Consider the following 21,355-nt stretch of genomic DNA (forward strand, 5'->3'; position numbering starts at 1 on the left):
AGCTTGATCGTCTCGTTAAAACTCCGATCCGAGCACAGATTTGGTTCAAATTCATCCCAATCCAAGAACCTTTAATGCCTACAAAATAAGAAACAAATATTAGCATCAAATAAAGTCATAATACAATAATTTACAATTAAACCCAAAATCGACACAATGCATAAAATATGATGTAAATATGGGTTCTATGTATGAAACTATATCAAACCATGATTATATAAATGAAAATAGTGTAGTAAAATTATGGTTATCAGGAGGCCTTCTCCCAACATCTTCCACCAAAGTGTACTCCTCATTTGGTGGCCTCCCATGAGGATGGAAATTCCATTCCTCAAGTTTGTAAATGCTTACGTTGCTACAAACATTTAAAAGAGAAGAGACATGGTTAGAGGTATTAGATAAATCATATTCCAACATTTCCTTACCAATTACCAAAGAAAATTTATGGTTTTTAATGTCAATAATAGCTCCTACTGTAGCAAGGAATGACCTTCCCAATATGATAGGAATTTTTAGATCCTCCTCCATGTCAAGTACTACAAAATCAGTGGAAATTATATGTTAGCTAGAGCCCTAGAGCCAATCATTTGATGATTGTATTTTGGATTTGTTGTATCATATTCTATATAAATAAAGGCATTTAGTTTTTGGTTATTATACTTACTTGTATTGGTGCCAAATAAACTAAGTATAATAACGTCCTTGAGTAGACGGTTCTCACCTATATCAATCGGTTAGTTGAACCGATAGTGAGATGATATAGGGAACACTACTCTTAATCATTCCTAGTCAAGTATTAACATTCAGGGACAATGTTAATGCAATAAGACTAGCATGTAGGTCAACTCGATGACTTGATCTCACAAGTTATGGATATAGAGATATCAAGTTGACACATGAGTATGCATTAGAGAATGTATACTGAATGACCCGCCATGAGAAAGTATCATGGATCGTTATATGAGTGTCATATACTTTCTCATGTGGCTATTAGTATGACTACTATTCCTTAGACCTGAAGTCACCATGGTTCCCTACATAAGGAGTTATGTACTTTGGTTTCGTCAAACGTCACCCGTAACTGGGTGGACCATAAAGGCGATTACTGGGTATGTAACAAATTATATAGAGGGATGTGAGTGATGTAGATGGGATCTATCCCTCCTATATGACGGGAGAGACATCGGTATTCTTGATAAAGTGAGACCACGAAGTGCATGGCCATGCCTAAATGAGTCAATATAGGATATTGAGCTCATTTGATTGAGTGAGTCTACTTGGAGTTCAAGATTTAGATTGATTAGAGGATGACACGGTCTATGTCTCACATTGATCAATCTAGATGTCTAGGATAGAAGGACACTTGTCATATATTGTGAGGAGTCACAATTAGTAGTCACAAGGTGATGTTGGATCTCAACATTCTTGTAACTTGGGTACTAATGATGTATTGCTAGATACCGCTCATTACTTATGTTTCTAAATGAGTTTAGGGGCATTACCAACGTTACAAGAACCTATTGGGTCACACACAAAGAACAAGTGGATGGAGATTAGGTTCATATAATGAACCAAGAGGATTAGATTCATTTGATGAATCAAATTGGATTAAGAGTAATCCTAATTGGGCTAATTGAGTTAGACTCAAGTTGATTCATGTGTTCAATGAGTCTAATTTAGATTATGACTCATTGAATCAATTTAATTAAATAAATTAGATTCATTATATTAAATTGGCTTGAATTAAATGGTTGGATTAGATCAACGATGAGAGAGATTAAGTCAAGTTTGACTTGACTTGAGAGGAAGATGAAGAGTCAAGTTTGACTTGACTTTATGCCACCTCATTGGTGAGTTGGCATTAAGTGGACCAATGATGATGCTCCACATCATCATGGTTACTTAAGTGAAGTGCCACCTTATGGGAGTTACCAAGAGTTGTGACTCTTGGTATCCCATGGAGGTTACAAACCACTTAATTAGATGAAAAGAGTTTCATTTTGAAAGTGTAACTCTCATTCAAGTGATCTTCCTCCTCCTAAGCTCTCTTCTTGCTCCTTCTCTTCTCTTGGTCGTGGGTTTTAAGCAAGGGAGAAGAAAGGAGAGTGAATCTAATCCAAGAAGAAAGGTTAGTGAAAGTCACATAGAGATTTTAGAGGAGTGTGTTCTCTTCTTTTCCTTTCTTCTTCTTCCAATCCTATCCGAGAGCCCTAGAGAGTGCTAGCACGCTTGTGGTGCTCTCTTCTCCATCCTTGAGTGTTAGAGAACACTTCTTGTTCGTGTGGATATCACTAGAGAGTTGTCTACGTTGACAACTTCGAGATCCGGCATCGAGCGGGATTTGCGAGGGCACGCTTCAAAGGTATAAAATGTTTTCCTTTGTAGATCTACTGTAGATCATCGTTTGAAACTCGTATTCTTCGAAAGTTTTCTTCGCACGGATCCAATGGCTAGGGGTTTTGGGGTTTCCGCGATGCGAAAACGTCGGTATCGAGCCACGTGCGAAGCTTGTATGAGTTTAGTTTTTGTTTTTGAAAAATTCAGTTCTATGATATTCTGTAATTTTATGGTTTTAGATTTTTATGGGTATTTTCTCGTAGAGAAGCACAAGTGTTTCGACACTTGTAGGCTTCAACTAGAAGAATTTTCCAAAACGACAAAGTTTCGCCCCAAAATTTTTTGGGACAGCGGGCTTAGGTGCTGTTAGATCGCAGGAACCTCGCGATGGTTAGATCACGGGGGGGGCGCCCTGGCCCCAAGGATTCGTCCATGATACCAAAACTGAAAACCGTTGGGAAAAATTTACTCATAAAATTGTAAAAATTATAAAAAATTATAGAAAATTATGAAAATATATAATTTTGAATTATATATTAATTTTGTGATAGTCATGGCCCAAAAATACCCAATGTGATTGGATTTGTGTTGTAATTCATAATACGGTCTGCGTGCCATCATGTGATGTGTGTGCTGTATTTTGATTCGCGATCTGTGCGTCATGCCTTCTATTTTATTCTTGTTGTAAATTAGATTTAGACTCGAATGTAACTCGAGTTTCTAAAATTGTAATGTACAAAATTGGAGCGGTGGAAGATCCACTCGAGACGGAGTTACGAGGAAGGCGCGAGCGACACAAGGTGGTCAAAAGGAAGGAGCTTGAGAAGCTATTGACCTTAGGTTGACCATCCGATCTTCTTATTGGCTTGAGAAGATCATAGTAGGGCCATGACATAATCACAAAATTATTTGATTAATTATTTAATTAATTGTTTTGTGTGTATGTGATGCATGCTAGTTAATTAAGTAATTAATTAGTGCCTTACGATTAGATTAGATCTAAGTCGTGCACATGATGCACCCTTCGATTAGATTAGATCTATCGAGTATATGATACGCATCATCGTTTAGATTAGATCTAAATCACGTCAACTCGTAATGCCTACCATGCCGTGATACCTACCACTACCTCGATCGCATGTTGTTGTTGAATCTACCAAAGCAGAGCAACACATACTATCTTGGTAGGGTACGGAGGGACAATCTTGGTCCCGCCTATCAACGCATGGGTGAGTACAACTCAATTAGATTGAGTATTCCTAGTTAACTCGGTTGGATTGAGTATAACTATAGGCATTCTTCCAACGGTTGGAAAGATAGGTCAAAATCACATATATATTAACTCTCGGGCGTATTAGCCAAAGTTTTAATATAAATGCGGATATTGATCCTATAAACAAGAGTTGCATAGAGATGTAATTGGTAATCGTTACCTATCGATCATACTAAGTCTTGGGCGTATTAGCCAAAGCTAACTCAAGGGTTAGTATGATGTGGATCTTGTCCCACATGAATTATAGAATTCAGTGGGAGCATCATTTAGTTAAAGGCCTAATTAAATGATTAAGAATATGATATTTATTTCTGCATTTATTTCTGTTGTAAATTACCATGACGTCGAATACGAATACCTTCTCTCTGCGATCTGTCCTTAAGAAGGACAAGCTCAATGGAGCAAATTTCCTGGACTGGTACATGAAGCTGAGAATAGTTCTCACCCAAGAACGTAAACTGTACGTTCTGGAGCAGCCACTGCCACGCGAGCAGATCGAGATGCTTACAAGAAGCATCAAGATGACGCATTAGATGTGTCCTGTCTTATGCTCGCGACCATGAACTCTGAGCTTCAGAAGCAACATGAGTTGATGGGCCCTTACGATATGGTTGAACTGTTAGTTAGAGCCCTAGAGCCAATCATTTGAAGATTGTATGGACTCATGTATATCATATTCATGTATATATATTAAGGCATTTAGTTTTTGGTTATTATGCTTATTTGTATTAGTGCCAGATAAAATAAGTATAGTAACGTCCTAGAGTAGAAGGTTCTTACCTATATCAATCGATTGGTTGAATCGATAGTGAGATGATATAGGGAACACTACTCTAAATCATTCCTAGTCGAGTATTAACATTCAGGGACAATGTTAATACAATAAGACTAGCATGTAGGTCAGCTCGATGACTTGATCTCACAAGTCATGGATATAGAGATATCAAGCTGACACATGGGTATGCATTAGAGAATGTATACTGAATGGCCCGCCATGAGAAAGTATCATGGATCGTTATATGAGTGTCATATACTTTCTCATGTGGCTATTAGTATGACTATTAGTCCTTTGACCTGAAGTCACCATGGATCCCTACATAAGGAGTTATGTACTTTGGTTTCGTCAAACGTCACCCGTAACTGGGTGGACTATAAAGGCGATTACTGGGAATTATGTAGAGGGATGTGAGTGATGTAGATGAGATCTATCCCTCCCATATGACGGGAGCGACATCGGTATTCTTGATAGAGTGAGACCACTAAGTGCATGGCCATGCCCAAATGAGTCAACATGAGATGTTGAGCTCATTTGATCGAGTGAGTCTACTTGGAGTTCAAGATTTAGATTGATTAGAGGATGACACGGTCTATGCCTCATATTGATCAATCTAGATGTCTAGGATAGAAGGACAATGTCACATATTTTGTGAGGAGTCACAATTGGTAGTCACAAGGTGATGTCGGATCTCGACATTCTTGTAACTTGGGTAGTAATGATGTGTTGCTAGATACCGCTCATTACTTATGCTCCTAAATGGGTTTAGGGCATTGCCAACGTTACAAGAACCTATAGGGTCACACACTAAGGACAATTATATGGAGATTTGGTTCATATGATGAACCAAGAGGATTAGATTCATTTGATGAATCATATTAGATTAAGAGTAATCCAAATTGGGCTAATTGAGTTGGACTCAAGTTGATTCATGTATTCAATGAGTCTAATTTAGATTATGACTCATTAAATCAACTTAATTTAATGAATTAGATTCATTATATTAAGTTGTCTTGAATCATATGGTTGGATTAGATCAACCATGAGAGAGATTTGATCAAGTTTGACTTGATTTGAGAGGAAGAGAAAAAGTTATGTTTGACTTGACTTTTTGCCACATCACTAGTGAGTTGGCAAGATGTGGACCAATAGGATTGCTCCACATCATCAATGTGTGCCACCTCATGGAGGTTACAAGCCTCCATAGCATTTAATGTGGCCGGCCCACATTAAATGAGGAGGTTACACTTGTTGCCATGTCATTTAGTGAGGTGACAAGATGTGGACCACCTAGTGTTGATCCACATCATCCTAGAGTGCCACCTCATGGGGGTTACAACTCTTAATGGTCTCCACATTAATTGGAATTAATGTGGGGGTTACACCTCCTAGAGTGGCCGACCACTTGATGGCTAAGGGGTTGTTTTGAATTTCCTCTCATTGATTTTATTCACTCTTCTTCTCCCTTGGGTGCTCTCTCTTCTCCTTTTCCCATTCCTTGGCCGAACACTCCATTGGTGCTAGCACACCTTGTGTTTTGGTCATCTCCTTCTAATTGTGTCCATGTGTGGATATATAGAGGTTTACACTTGACAACTAGAGATCCGGCGACATCTTGGACAAAGAGAAGCGAAGGGCTTGCTACAAGGGTAATAATCTTAACTTTAGTGTAGATCTAAAGTTTTTACAAACTCGTACAAGAAAAGGTTTTTGATAATTTTGTTTACGAATCTTTGCACGAGATCCATGACTTTGGGTGACTAGTTCCTCGTCCCAGTAAGCTTCATGCCGCCCAAGAACCCAACGAATGGTATCGAGCCACGTGCAAAGACTTGTATGAGTTCGTTTGTATTTTTATGAAAATATACCTTCTGTGATTTTCTGTAAAATTGAGTTTTTAGAGTTTTATGAGTAATTTTTAGAAGCGAAGCACAGTGTCTCTCCACGCCACGAAGACCAAGGAAGTTTTCTTTAAGCCGCCGTTTGCCCCAAATCCGTTTGGGATAGCGGGTCGGGTGCCATTAGATTGCAAAGGAGCAACTCACGATGGTTAGATCGTGGGTAGCATTGCCACTAACCCCAAGGGAATTTGCCCATTGCACCCAAATCGCTAAAACTAACTCCACGGGAAGATTTTTCAACGCACAATGTCTCGACCCAAATCATTTTGGGACAGCGGGTTTAAGCGCTGTCGCAAAGGAACCCTCGCGATGGTTAGATCATCGCTGCCTGCCCCTGCGCAGAGGATCCGCTATGTTATGCCCAACAAATAACCGCCAGCCGAAATTTTACTCATAAAATTGTAAAATTATTTTAAAATTACAGAAAATTATGAAAATATATAATTTTGAATTATATATTAATTTTTGATAGTCATGGCCCAAAATACCCAATAAGATTGGATTTGTTTAATTCATAATTGACTGCGTCTTGTCATATGATTGTGTGTGATTTTTATTTTTCCCACGACTGCGCGTGCCTTTCTCTTATTCTGGTTGTAATTATATTTAGACTCGAATGTAACTCGAGTTTCAAATTATAATGTACAAATTGGAGCGGTGGAGGGTCCACACGAGACGGAGTTCCGAGGCAGGCACGAGCAACACAAGGTGGTCAAAGGGAGGAGCTTGGAGAAGCTGTTGACCCTAGGTTGACCATTCGATCTTCTCATTGGCTTGAGAAGATCGTAGTAGGGCCATGACTAAATCACAAATAGATTAATTAATTAATTGTTATGTATCTGATGCATGTTTAATAATTAATTAATTAATTAGTGCCTTAACGATTAGATTAGATCTAAGTCGTGCACATGATGCACCCTTGCGATTAGATTAGATCTAAGTCGTGCACAAGATGCATCCTTCTCGATTAGATTAGATCTAGATCGAACCAACTCTAAATGCCTAACCGTGCCGTGATACCTATCACTACCTCGATCACATGTATTGTTGAATCTGCCAAAGCAGAGCAATACATATTATCTTGGTAGGGTACGGAGGGACAATCTTGGTCCCGCCTTACATGGTGAATACAAACTCAATTAGATTGAGTATTCCTAGTTACTCGGTTGGATCGAGTCAACTATAGGCATTCTTCCAATAGTTGGAAAGGTAGGACAAAATCACGTTTATATTAACTCTCGGGCGTATTAGCCAAGTTTTAATATAAATGCGGATATTGATTCTATAAACAAGAGTTGCATAGAGATGTAATTGGTAATCGTTACCTACCGATCATACTAAGCCTTGGGCGTATTAGCCAAAGCTAACTCAAGGGTTAGTATGATGTGGATCTTGTCCCACAAGAATTATAGAATTCAGTGGGAGCATCATTTAATTAAAGGCCTAATTAAATGATTTTTAAAGAATATGATATTTATTTCTGCAAATTTTCTGTTGTAGATAACCATGATCGAATACAACTTTTCTCCTCGCGCCCCAGAAGGACAAGCTCAACAGCAAATTTCACCGATGCAGAACCCGAGAATAGTTCTCACTCAGAACGAACCGGGGCGAGCACCATTCAGGCTCCTCCCCCGCCACGCGAGCTGAGCAGGATGCTTACAAGAAGCATCAAGATGACGCATTAGATGTGTCCTATCTTATGCTCGCGACCATGAACTGAGCTTCGAAGCAACATGAGTTGATGGGTGCTACGACATGGTTGCACATCTTCTTCAACTATATCAAGGACAAGCGCAGCATGAGAGACTTCACATGATACGGAAGATCTTAAGAAGAAGAGAAATAAGATTTCTACTTTATAAATGTTATGAAGTCAACCTCTCTATTTCTTCGTCGTGGGTGATACTGGATGTGCTTCGCACATTTGTACTAATGTACAATCACTAAGAAATAGCGAGCATTGACAAAGGGCGAGATAGACCTACGAGTAGGCAATGGAGCACGACTCTATTGTTGTAGAAACTTATCATCTATCTCTTCCCTCCTTGTACTAGAATTAGATGATTGTTGTTATGTGTCTGCCCTAAGAACATTATATCGTTTCTTGTTTGGACAAGAAAGGATTCTTATAATAAAGAACAAATGTTGTTCGCTATTTAAACGATATGTTCTATTATAGCACCTCGATAAACGGACTCTATATTCTAGATCTAGAGAGCCCTATCTATAACGTTAGTACCAAGAGGTTCAAATCGAACGATATGAACCACACCTATCTCTGGCACTGTCGCTTATTATCCCAGCTCCATAAGGATGGTTTGCTGGACTCATTTGATTTTGAATCATATGAGATATGCGAGTCATGCCTACGAGGCAAGATGACCAAGACTCCTTTTAGTGGACACAACGAGAGAGCGACTGATTTGTTAGGACTCATACATAGTGATGTATGTGGCCCTTTCAATGTCGCTGCTAGAGGCGGTTATAGGTACTTCATCACGTTGACTGATGACTTCAGTAGATACGGTTATGTGTACTTGATGACACATAAGTCCGAATCCTTTGAAAAGTTCAAAGAATTTAAGAATGAAGTATAGAACCAGCTTGGCAAGAGTATTAAAATACTTTGATCAGATCGAGGTGGTGAATACTTAAGCCATGAGTTTCATGACTATTTTAGTAGGTGTGGATTCTATCAACTCACTCCTCTGGAACACCACAATGGAATGGTGTCAAAGGAGGAATCACACTTATTAGATATGGTATGATCTATGATGAGTCAGCGCATCTTCCAACATATCTATGATATGCTCTAATGCAGCCATTTCATTCTCAACCGAGTTCCAAGGCCGTGATAAAGACACATGATATGGACTGGGAGGATTTGGGGTTGTGATGCTTCGTCGACGTGTCTGAGTCTGGATAAATTAGGACACCATCGGTGCTATTTCATTGGATATCCCAAGGAAACTAAGGTATGATTTACATGTACCATAAAATCGACTTGTAAAGAGGCTGAGAGTTTTTCGAAAGGGACTTTGTTTCTAGACTGAGTGGGGAGGCCGTTCGATCTTGAAGAAGTTCAAGATGAACAATATGCGATGAGATGGAAGTTGAACTGAACCACAAAGTGTTGTGGATGATGATGTTCCACAAAGAGTTGAGGAACAACAACCAGTAGACACCTCTTCGCAGTCGATAGTGCGTCGTGTCGCTCGTGAGAGATACTCTTTTCTCTTGTCGACCATGATGACATTGTGCTCAGAGGATGAGCCTACCACCAGTCGTAGGTGTGATGAGACCAGATTCGATAAATGGAGAAGCCATGAGAGAGATGGAATCCATGTACACCAACCAAGTATGGACTTTGGTTGATCCACGAAGGGGTAAAACCCATTGGGTGCAAGTGGGTCTTTAAGAGAAAGACCGACATGGATGGACTTATCTATAAAGGGTCTCGGTAGCTAAAGGTTTCAAGCGATTCATGGTATTGACTATGATGAAACCTTTTCTGCGATGTTTAAGTCCATTTGGATCATGCTTGCTATTCCAGCATACTACAGATGGACGTCAAAACCGCGTTTCGAATGGAAACCTACTCGAGGATGTGTACATGACACCCGAGGGTTTTGTAGATCCAAAGCATACTAGCAGAGTATGCAAGCTACATAGGTCCATTTATGGACTAAAGCAAGCTTCTCGGAGCTGGAATCTTCGATTCGATGATGCAATCAAACAGTTTAGTTTCATCAAGAATGAAGATGAGCCTTGTGTCTACAAGAAGGTTGTAGGGGATATAGTTGTCTTCCTCATATTGTATGTGGATGACATACTACTCATTGGGAAGGACAGGCCTTTGCATCAGACCGGCTAGGAGTTGCTTCTCAATGAAGGACTTAGGTGAGGCATCCCGCATTCTAGGGATGAGATCTAAGAGATTGCTTGGCCTAAGTCAGAGTACATACATTGACAAGGTACTCCAACGGTTTGTCATGCAGAACTCCAAGAAGGGATTTCTGCCGATGTCACATGGCGTGAGTCTTTCGAAGACTCAAGTTCCCTCTACTAGAGAGGAGAGAGACCGCATGGATCAGATCCCTTATGCCTCAGCCATAGGATTGATCATGTACGCCATGCTATGTACTCGACCTGATGTCTCGTATGCTTTGAGCATGACGTGCAGATACTAATGAGGTGAAAGTCACTGGATAGCGGTCAAGACTATTCTTAAGTACTTAAGAAGGGCTAAAGAATATTTCTTGATATATGGAGGCAATGATGAGCTAGCGTAAAGGGTTACGGTGATGCTAGTTATCGATCACAGTCAGGGTTCATGTTTTGCTTAAATGGTGGTCTTTGTGGTGAAGAGTTCGGGACACGCGTGATTCTGTGAGTATATTGTCGCATCGAGAAGGCTTGGATCCTCAAGTTCATCAACTTGGGTGGTTCCTAGTATCGTTGACCGATTGAGCTCTATTGTGACAACAATGGAGCTATAGCATGGAGGAACGAACCCTATGACCAAGGACCAAGTATTACTAGCTTCCATCTCATTCGAGATTATCGATAGAGGAGATGTGAAGATTTCTGAGTTACCCTCAGAGGCTAACATCGCAGATCCCTCGATGGCACAGAGGAAGCATGATGGTCACACTAGGTCATTAGGCCTTGAGAGCCTATCTTGATTACTAGTGCTAGTGGGAGATTGTTGTTGTTAGAGCCCTAGAGCTAATCATTTGATGATTGTATGGACTCATGTATATCATATTCATGTATATATATTAAGACATTTGGTTTTGTTATTATGCTTATTGTATTAGTGCGATATAAATAAGTATAGTAACGTCCTAAAGAAGGTTCTTACCTCTATCAATCGATTGGTTGAATCGATAGTGAGATGATATAGGAACACTATTCTAAATCATTCCTAGTCGAGTATTAACATTCAGGGACAATGTTAATACAATAAGACTAGCATGTAGGTCAGCTCGATGACTTGATCTCACAAGTCATGGATATAGAGATATCAAGCTGACACATGGGTATGCATTAGAGAATGTATACTGAATGACCCGCCATGAGAAAGTATCATGGATCGTTATATGAGTGTCATATACTTTCTCATGTGTCTATTAGTATGACTATTAGTCCTTTGACCTGAAGTCACCATGGATCCCTACATAAGGAGTTATGTACTTTGGTTTCGTCAAACGTCACCCGTAACTGGGTGGACTATAAAGGCGATTACTGGGTATATAACGAATTATGTAGAGGGATGTGAGTGATGTAGATGGGATCTATCCCTCCTATATGACGGGAGCGACTTCGGTATTCTTGATAGAGTGAGACCACTAAGTGCATGACCATGCCCAAATGAGTCAACATGAGATGTTGAGCTCATTTGATCGAGTGAGTCTACTTGGAGTTCAAGATTTAGATTGATTAGAGGATGACACAGTCTATGCCTCATATTGATCAATCTAGATGTCTAGGATAGAAGGACAATGTTACATATTTTGTGAGGAGTCACAATTGGTAGTCACAAGGTGATGTCGGATCTCGACATTCTTGTAACTTGGGTAGTAATGATGTGTTACTAGATACCGCTCATTACTTATGCTCCTAAATGGGTTTAGGGCATTGCCAACGTTACAAGAACCTATAGGGTCACACACTAAGGACAATTAGATGGAGATTTGGTTCATATGATGAACCAAGAGGATTAGATTCATTTGATGAATCATATTGGATTAAGAGTAATCCAAATTGGGCTAATTGAGTTGGACTCAAGTTGATTCATGTATTCAATGAGTCTAATTTAGATTATGACTCATTAAATCAACTTAATTTAATGAATTAGATTCATTATATTAAGTTGGCTTGAATCATATGGTTGGATTAGATCAACCATGAGAGAGATTTGATCAAGTTTGACTTGATTTGAGAGGAAGAGAAAAAGTCATGTTTGACTTGACTTTTTGCCACATCACTAGTGAGTTGGCAAGATGTGGACCAATAGGATTGCTCCACATCATCAATGTGTGCCACCTCATGGAGGTTACAAGCCTCCATAGCATTTAATGTGGCCGGCCCACATTAAATGAGGAGGTTACAATTGTTTCCATGTCATTTAGTGAGGTGGCAAGATGTGGACCAATAGTGTTGATCCACATCATCCTAGAGTGCCACCTAATGGGGGTTACAACTCTTAATAGTTTCCACATTAATTGGAATTAATGTGGGGGTTACACCTCCTAGAGTGGCCGGCCACTTGATGGCTAAGGGGTTGTTTTGAATTTCCTCTCATTGATTTTATTCACTCTTCTTCTCCCTTGGGTGCTCTCTCTTCTCCTTCTCCCATTCCTTGGCCGAACACTCCATTGGTGCTAGCACACCTTGTGTTTTGGTCATCTCCTTTTAATTGTGTCCGTGTGGATACATATAGAGGTTGTCTACTTTGACAACTAGAGATCCGACGACATCTTGGACAAGCGGGAACGCGAAGGGCTTCGCTACAAGGGTAATGATCTTAACTTTAGTGTAGATCTAAAGTTTTTACAAACTCGTACAAGAAAAGGTTTTTCGATAATTTCGTTTACGAATCTTTGCACGAGATCCATGGCTTTGGGTGACTCGGGGTTTCTGCGACACGAAAAAGCGGTTTTCGCGGCCTGAAGAACCCAACATTAACATCTTTGTCACCTATATCAAGGACAAGCAAGGCACTGGAAGAGGAACTCCAAAGAATACCTAGAAGATCTTACGAAGAAGAGAAATAAGATTTCTACTTCAGGTATACATGTTATAGAAGTCAACCTCTCTATTTCTTCATCGTGGGTATTAGATACCGGATGTGCTTCGCATATTTGTACTAATGTACAAGCGCTGAGAAATAGCAGAGCATTGACGAAGGGTGAGATAGACCTACGAGTAGACAATGGAGCACGGGTTGCTGCTATTGCTGTAGGATCTTACCATCTATCTCTGCCCTCTGGGCTTGTACTAGAATTAGATGATTGTTGTTATGTGCCTGCTTTAACTAAGAACATTATATCTGTTTCTTGTTTGGACAAGAAAGGTTTTTCATTTATAATAAAGAACAAATGTTGTTCCGTCTATTTAAACGAAATGTTCTATTGTAGTGCACCTCTGATAAACGGACTCTATATTCTAGACCTCGAGAGCCCTATCTATAACATAAATACCAAGAGGTTCAAGTCAAATGACCTGAACCAAACCTATCTCTGGCACTGTCGCTTAGGTCATATAAATGACAAGCGCTTATCCCAGCTCCATAAGGATGGTTTACTGGACTCATTTGATTTTGAATCTTATGAGATATGCGAGTCATGCCTATGAGGCAAGATGACCAAGACTCTCTTTAGTGGGCATAGCGAGAGAGCAACTGATTTGTTAGGACTCATACATAGTGATGTATGTGGCCCTTTCAATGTTGCTGCTAGAGGCGGTTATAGATACTTCATCACATTTACTGATGACCTCAGTAGATATGGTTATGTGTACTTGATGACACATAAGTCTGAATCCTTTGAAAAGTTCAAAAAATTCAAGAATGAAGTACAGAACCAGCTTGGCAAGAGTATTAAGATACTTCGATCCGATCGAGGCGGAGAATACCTTAGCCATGAGTTTCGTGACTACTTAGCTGAGTGTGAGATTCTATCCCAACTCACTCCTCCTGGAACACCACAGTGGAATGGTGTATCCGAAAGGAGGAATCATACCCTATTAGATATGGTACGATCGATGATGAGTCACACAGATCTTCCGACATACCTTTGGGGCTATGCTCTAGACACGACAACTTTTATACTCAACCGAGTTCCATCAAAGGTCATGATAAAGACACCATATAGGATATGGACTGGGAGAGATGCCCAGGTGTCTTTCATGAGGATTTGGGGTTGTGAGGCTTACGTTCGACGTCAAGTCTGAGACAAATTAGGACCCAAATCCGACAAGTGCTACTTTATTGGATATCCCAAGGAAACTAAGGGATATTACTTCTACATTCTCAGTCAGCACAAGGTAGTTGTGGCAAAGACTGGGGTCTTTCTAGAAAGGGACTTTGTTTCTAGAAAGTCTAGTGGGAGCGCGTTCGATCTTGAAGAAGTTCAAGATGCGAACAATAGCACTGATGCCTCGATCGAAATTGAATTGGAACCACAAAGTGTTGTGGATGATGATGTTCCACAAAGAGTTGAGGAACAACAACTAGTTCAAGTAGACATATCTCTTCGCAGGTCTGATAGGATACGTCGTCAGCCTGAGAGATACTCATTTCTCTTGTCTGACCATGATGATGTTATGCTCATAGAGGATGAGCCTACCACCTATCAGGAAGCTGTGATGAGACCAGATTCTGAGAAATGGCTAGAGGCCATGAGATCCGAAATGGAATCCATGTAGACCAACCAAGTATGAACTTTGGTTGATCCACCTGAAGGGGTAAAACCCATTGGGTGTAAGTGGGTTTTTAAGAGAAAGACTGACATGGATGGACTAATCTATAAGGGTCACTTGGTAGCTAAAGGTTTCAAGCAGATTCATGGTATTGACTATGATGAAACCTTTTCTACAGTAGCGATGTTTAAGTCCATTCGGATCATGCTTGCTATTGCAGCCTACCATGACTATGAGATATGGCAGATGGATGTCAAAACCGTATTTTTGAATGGAAACCTACTCGAGGATGTGTACATGACACAACCTGAGGGTTTTGTAGATCCACAGCATACTAGCAGAGTATGCAAGTTGCATAGGTCCATTTATGGACTAAAGCAAGCTTCTCGGAGCTGGAATCTTCGATTCGATGATGCGATCAAACAGTTTGGTTTCATCAAGAATGAAGATGAGCCTTGTGTCTACAAGAAGGTTGTAGGGGATATAGTTGTCTTCCTCATATTGTATGTGGATAACATATTACTCATTGGGAAGGGCATCCCTATGCTTCAGTCTGTCAAGACCTGGCTAGGGAGTTGCTTCTTAAGGAAGGACTTAGGTTAGGCATCCCGCATTCTAGGGATTCAAATCTATAGAGATAGATCTAAGAGGTTTCTTGACCTAAGTCAGAGTACATATATTGACAAGGTACTCCTTCGGTTTGCCATGCAGAACTCCAAGAAGGGATTTCTGCCGATGTCACATAGCGTGAGTCTTTCGAAGACTCAAGGTCCCTCTTCTAGAGAGGAGAGAGACCGCATGGATCAGATCCCTTATGCCTCAGCCATAGGATCGATCATGTACGCCATGCTATGTACTCGACCTGATGTCTCGTATGCTTTGAGCATGACGAGCAGATACCAGTCAGATCCAGGTGAAAGTCACTGGATAGCGGTCAACAATATTCTTAAGTACTTAAGAAGGACTAAAGAATATTTCTTGATATATGGAGGCAATGATGAGCTAGCTGTTGGATCGAGACCACGCTAGAGGGGGGGTGAATAGCGTTCGTGGCTGTTTCTTTCGATTATCGGAAAACTATCAGAGTTAAAACGTGCAGCGGAATAAGCGGAAATAAAAATAAAGAGACAACACAAAGAGACAGGTCGATTTTACTTCGTTCAGAGCCTAAGGTGACTCCTACTCGAAGGCCCGCGATCCTTGATCGCTTTCCGTGGGCAACAACTATAAGCACGATAAAAATATTACAGCCTAATTACAATTCAAAGCAGTAAACAGATTATACCGACAACAAAAACTAAATCTGAAGCTCCAGGTTGTCGGGGTGTCGTTGCAGCACTTTCTGGATCGAGTCGTTAGCAGCTTGTTGCAGAGAGATTGCTTAGAAGATTGTTGTCCTTGAAGCTGCACCTTAACCCTCCTTTTATATGCGGTTCCGGGCGCCTGGATCTCTTCCGCGCCTGTCAAGTCCAACCAACGAGATGCTCACGTGGCAAGTCGCTGAGGGATAGAATTTGGTTCCCGCGGATCCATCCGCGCGCCAGACTTTTTCGTGGAGTTCCTCACTTGCAAATAAAGGTTAGTCGAGAAAATACCCGCAAGACAATGTTAGAATCGATAAAACGCATGAAGTAATAATTGACGGTCTTGATCTGTCAGTCTGATTTTGGATTTCCGTAGGAAGCCCTAGGTCGACAAGGCGCCTCTTTCCCCTCTGCACGCGCCCTCACCTACTCCACTCGGAGATTTTACACCAGCGGTCGATCCTCCGGATCGGACTTCTCGACCTGATGCTTAGGACTTCTGCTTGGACATCCGCTTCCGGCTAGTCCGGTCTTTCACCGGTTCGCGACACGGGACTTTTCACCTAGGGTTACCACCCCCAGGAGTTTTGCAAGCCATCGACCTGCCAAGACTTTCGCAGGGGTTACCACCCCCTATGACCTAGGGTTACCACCCCCTAGGGTTTTCCCTTTGCCTAACCGTAGCTAGGACTTTTCTCCACCTAGGGTTACCACCCCCTAGGACCTAGGGTTACCACCCCCTAGGGTTTTCACCTGCCTAACCGCAGTTAGGACTTTCCTGAAATACTCATTCAACATGTTAGATAACAAGGAATCTTAACTTTGAATCCCTTTGCCATTATCAAAACTTAGGTTCGATCGTCGGATGCTTCCTGCACCAACAATCTCCCCCTTTTTGATTATGGCAACAAAAATTCAAAGTTAAGAAAATAATGCCATTAAAAGATAAGCATGAAAATACAAGCATAATGATAGTTAAGTGCAGAACTAAATTAAGTGCAGAGCTCCCCCTTAATATAAAGACTCCCCCTTAATAAAAGCTCACTTTTTAAAATTTGAATTCCTTTCAATTTTCTTTAATTCTTTGAATTTTCTTCTACTCTCCCCCTTTGCCATATATCAAAAATCAATTGAAAGCAAGTTTTAAGATTTTAAGAAAACAATCTTTTTTGAGAGATGGTAGAAGAAGGCTTGTGAAACTTAGTTAAACGAAATATTTTTCACCTAAGTTTAAAAGGCTAATATATGGATTATTTCGAATGATGTCTTTAGAAAAGTATTTTAGCATTTAGAGTTAAAATTTATAAGGTGGCTAAGTTTGAGAAAGTTTGAAGGTTGCTATATGAGTCACTTTAGCTAAGCCTTTTGCAAACAATGAATTTTGAGAATGTAGGTTCAGTTTAAAAGGTACTTAGCATTAAAACTTAATTTTGAAAAGATAGGAGTAAGAATTTGTTAATACAAAGAGGGAGTGACTAAATGTTTAATTTAGGTTATTTATTTTAGCTGGTCTTTAAGTCCAAGCAGGAGGTTAAATAGATTTTAAGTTATCCAGATTATTTTGTTCAGGTATCAGAGCCCTAAAGTATGAGCATGGTCAAACTTCAAATCTCCATTTCCTTCAGGGCTAATTCCATATTCTTGTAAGTCTAGTAAATTTAGGGGAGCAAGATTTTCAAGTTAGTTTTTCAAGTATTTTTCAAAGGATTTTGAAATTAGTTTTCCAAAGATTTTTCAAAGGTTTTTGAATAAGTTTTTCAAATTTTTCAAAGGATTTTGAAACTAGTTTTTCAAGTATTTTTCAAAGGATTTTGAATAAGTTTTTCAAGTATTTTTCAAAGGATTTTGAAATAAGTTTTTCAAATATTTTTCAAAGATTTTGAAATTAAGTTTAAAATGATTTTGAAATGATTTTTCAAAGATTTTGAAATTAAGTTTAAAAAGATTTTGAAAGAATTTTAAAATGATTTCGAAATTAAGTTTTGAAAGGATTTTGAAATTAATTTTTGAAAAGATTTTAAAAGATTTTGAAATGATTTTAAAATTAAGTTTAAAATGATTTTGAAATGATTTTGAAATTAAGTTTAAAATGATTTTGAAATGATTTTTCAAAGATTTTGAAATTAAGTTTAAAATGATTTTGAAATGATTTTTCAAAGATTTTGAAATTAAGTTTAAAAAGATTTTGAAAGAATTTATGAGATTTAAAATTTTATGAAAGGATTTTGAAATTAATTTTTAAAGATTTTAAAATGATTTAGTTTGGATTTTGATTAAGTTGAAAGATTTTGAAATTAATTTTGAAATATTTTGAAATGATATTTTTAAAATGATTTTGAAATGATTTTGAAATTAAGTTTAAAATGATTTTGAAATGATTTTTCAAAGATTTTGAAATTAAGTTTAAAATGATTTTGAAATGATTTTTCAAAAATTTTGAAATTAAGTTTAAAATGATTTTGAAATGATTTTTAAAAGATTTTGAAATTAAGTTTAAAATGATTTTGAAATGATTTTTCAAAGATTTTGAAATTAAGTTTAAAATGATTTTGAAATGATTTTTCAAAGATTTTGAAATTAAGTTTAAAATGATTTTGAAGTGATTTTTCAAAAATTTTGAAATTAAGTTTAAAATGATTTTGAAATGATTTTTTAAAATATTTTGAAATTAAGTTTTAAATGATTTTGAAATGATTTTAAAATGATTTCGAAATTAAGTTTTGAAAGGATTTTGAAATTAATTTTTGAAAAGATTTTAAAATATTTTGAAATGATTTTAAAATTAAGTTTAAAATGATTTTGAAATTAAGTTTAAAATGATTTTGAAATGATTTTTCAAAGATTTTGAAATTAAGTTTAAAAAGATTTTTAAAATGATTTTTCAAAGATTTTGAAATTAAGTTTAAAAAGATTTTGAAATGATTTTTCAACGATTTTGAAATTAAGTTTAAAAAGATTTTGAAAGTTTTTTCAAATAATTTTGAAATGAAGTTTTAAAAGATTTTTTTTTTAAAGATTTTTCAAATTGATTAATTGATTATAGAATTATAGTTATGAGTTTAATTTGAATTTTAAATTCCTTAGTCATCTCACCCGATCTAAGTTTTCAATCAGGTAATCCTATAATTTTTGTGAGATGAATTGAGGTTCTATTTAAGGGTTTGGTTTAATTTTGTGTTAGATTTAGATTTAGTTTTGGGTTCAACAAGTAAGCATTCTTTGGATAAACTTCTGGGCTATGGTGAGTCACAAGGAACTCATTAAAGTAACCATGCCTTCGAGGTTTTCCAAATAGTCCTACCCTGTGAGATATCGGAAAAAAAAATATAAATAATAATAAATAAATAAATAATAAGGTTATTTAGGAAATAGTCTTATAGAATTTTTCCGGAATTTTTGGAAATTTTCTGGGAATTTTTCGGAGCTCGTACGGAAGGTTTTGAGGGGATCGATCGGCGGGTTCGGACCAAGCCTGTTTGAGATACCCGTTTAAGTGAGGAAATATTTTTAATTATAAATCCTTTTCTTTTCCTTTTATTCCCTTCCCAAAACGCCGTTTCCCCCAAACCCAACACCGATCACCCGAGCCTTCTTCATCGATCTCCCCGACTCCTCTCGCTGTCTCTCTCTCGCGGACGGACCTGTAGCGATCGTCGACATCGCCGGAGGAGCTCGTCGCCGGAGCTTGCTGGAGCACGACGGAACCGGTGGACTCCGGGTCTTCTTCGACCGAGGGGTCTCGGATTCGGGAGTTTCTTGTGCCGATCGTCGCCGGCACAGATCGGTCTTGGAGCGAGGAGGAGGGAAACTTGTCGAGCCTTCGGTCTCCTTCATTCTCCGATTTCTTTCTTCCTCAGCCGATTCTGTCGACTTTTCTTCTCCGATCGACGCCATTGGATCGGGCCGATCCACCGATCGCCGGCGTGAAGGGGCAATTAGGGTTTCAAGGGTAAGTAATCCGAACCTTATTCCCTCTATTTCTTGGATTTGTGCCTTAGCTTCGAGTTTCTTCCCTGATTCGGCTCTCTTTCTCTCTATTGGTCAGCGATCCTAGGTCAGATCTTGGATCCCTTCTTCGTGGTTGCTGATTAAGGCCGCGGTCGAGTGGGATGAATTTCCAGCAGGGGGGTCTTGCTGTGGTGTTCTACAATCCGACAACGTCTCCTTCCGGCAGCCACCAGCTATGATTGAGGAGGAACAGAGAATGAATTGTTGTTCTCCTCTCTTGATCCGATCCGTGAGGTGAGTTTTGTTTACTGTGAGGTTTTGGTTGTGAATTAGGGTTCCGATCTCTTCTCTGTTCGTTAGCAAGAACAAGATCGAGCCCTAATCGGGATATTGGAGGTAAGGGGTAGGTTTCTGTCATAAATTTGGGTTCCGATCCTTCTTCTGGTATTGATTCGAGTGGTTTTGTTTCTGAGAACAGAGGTTTTTGTGGTGATTCCGGCCACCACAGCTGGATTGGATTGATTCCTCCACTAGAGTTGTGATCATCTCCGGTGATAGAAGAAGCAGAGGTAAGGAGATCGATTGGTTATTGTGTTGTTCACATATTCTTAGTGAATTCTCACTGTTCTGTTCTCTTGATCGGTCTATGGTTGTAGAGGGTGTTATCTAGTGGATTTTTGTGTATTCCTTGATTTAGATCAATGTTGGAATCAACAAAGGTTGTAAGTTGGTTGGTTCAGTTGTTGAAGATGTTGGGCGTACTGTTTTGCTAGGAATGTTGTGGGTTGCTAATCGGAATTGGTTAACAGTGATGTGAAAGTTGTTATGCTGGTTAATTAGAGGTTGTAGATGTAGATAAACCTAAATCTGAAGTCAGGATCATGATGTTGAGGTTAGTTTCTTATTGGAAGGTAATGGGAAGGAGTAGAAATCATGGTTAGCTATTACTCTAGAATTGGCTATTTATTTATAGGTGATTCATTTATGTGTAGTGTATGTAAATGTATATTACATAAACTGTATGTGTGACACAGGACCTTGATCTGGACGAGTTGCGTGACGTGGTGGTTCTGTTGATTGCGGGATATATCGAGGCGGGTATTTCTTCCTTAATTTCTATTTAGTTCTTTGAACTTTAAAAGCATGGTTATATTTGGATAAGTAGGTTGCATTCCTTAAATCAGATTATTGGTTGCTTTCCTGCTTGTCACTTTTGCTTGATCTTTGATATGATCTGGGTTGATTCTTTACAGTCTCTATTCTAGTTATCTGTGACTCAATTGGTTATACACATGTAGAGTGTTGTAGGGATGACCGTATTGGATATTTGTGATCTATACCTGTCTAGGTTGTGATTGGTACGTGTTATGGGGTGTACATAATTAACATT

The 21,355-nt window shown here is 38.9% G+C and overlaps 1 long non-coding RNA gene across 1 annotated transcript; it reads left to right on the forward strand.

Moving 5' to 3' along the window:
* The first annotated feature begins 20,263 nt into the window (after positions 1-20,263).
* Positions 20,264-21,066, forward strand: LOC122030319. Its single transcript, XR_006125392.1, has 3 exons — positions 20,264-20,361; positions 20,444-20,534; positions 21,000-21,066. It is a non-coding gene; the product is annotated as an uncharacterized LOC122030319 (long non-coding RNA).
* The last annotated feature ends 289 nt before the right edge of the window (positions 21,067-21,355 follow it).

This window comes from Zingiber officinale, chromosome 10B, assembly GCF_018446385.1.
Source record: "Zingiber officinale cultivar Zhangliang chromosome 10B, Zo_v1.1, whole genome shotgun sequence".
Classification (NCBI taxonomy): domain Eukaryota; kingdom Viridiplantae; phylum Streptophyta; class Magnoliopsida; order Zingiberales; family Zingiberaceae; genus Zingiber; species Zingiber officinale.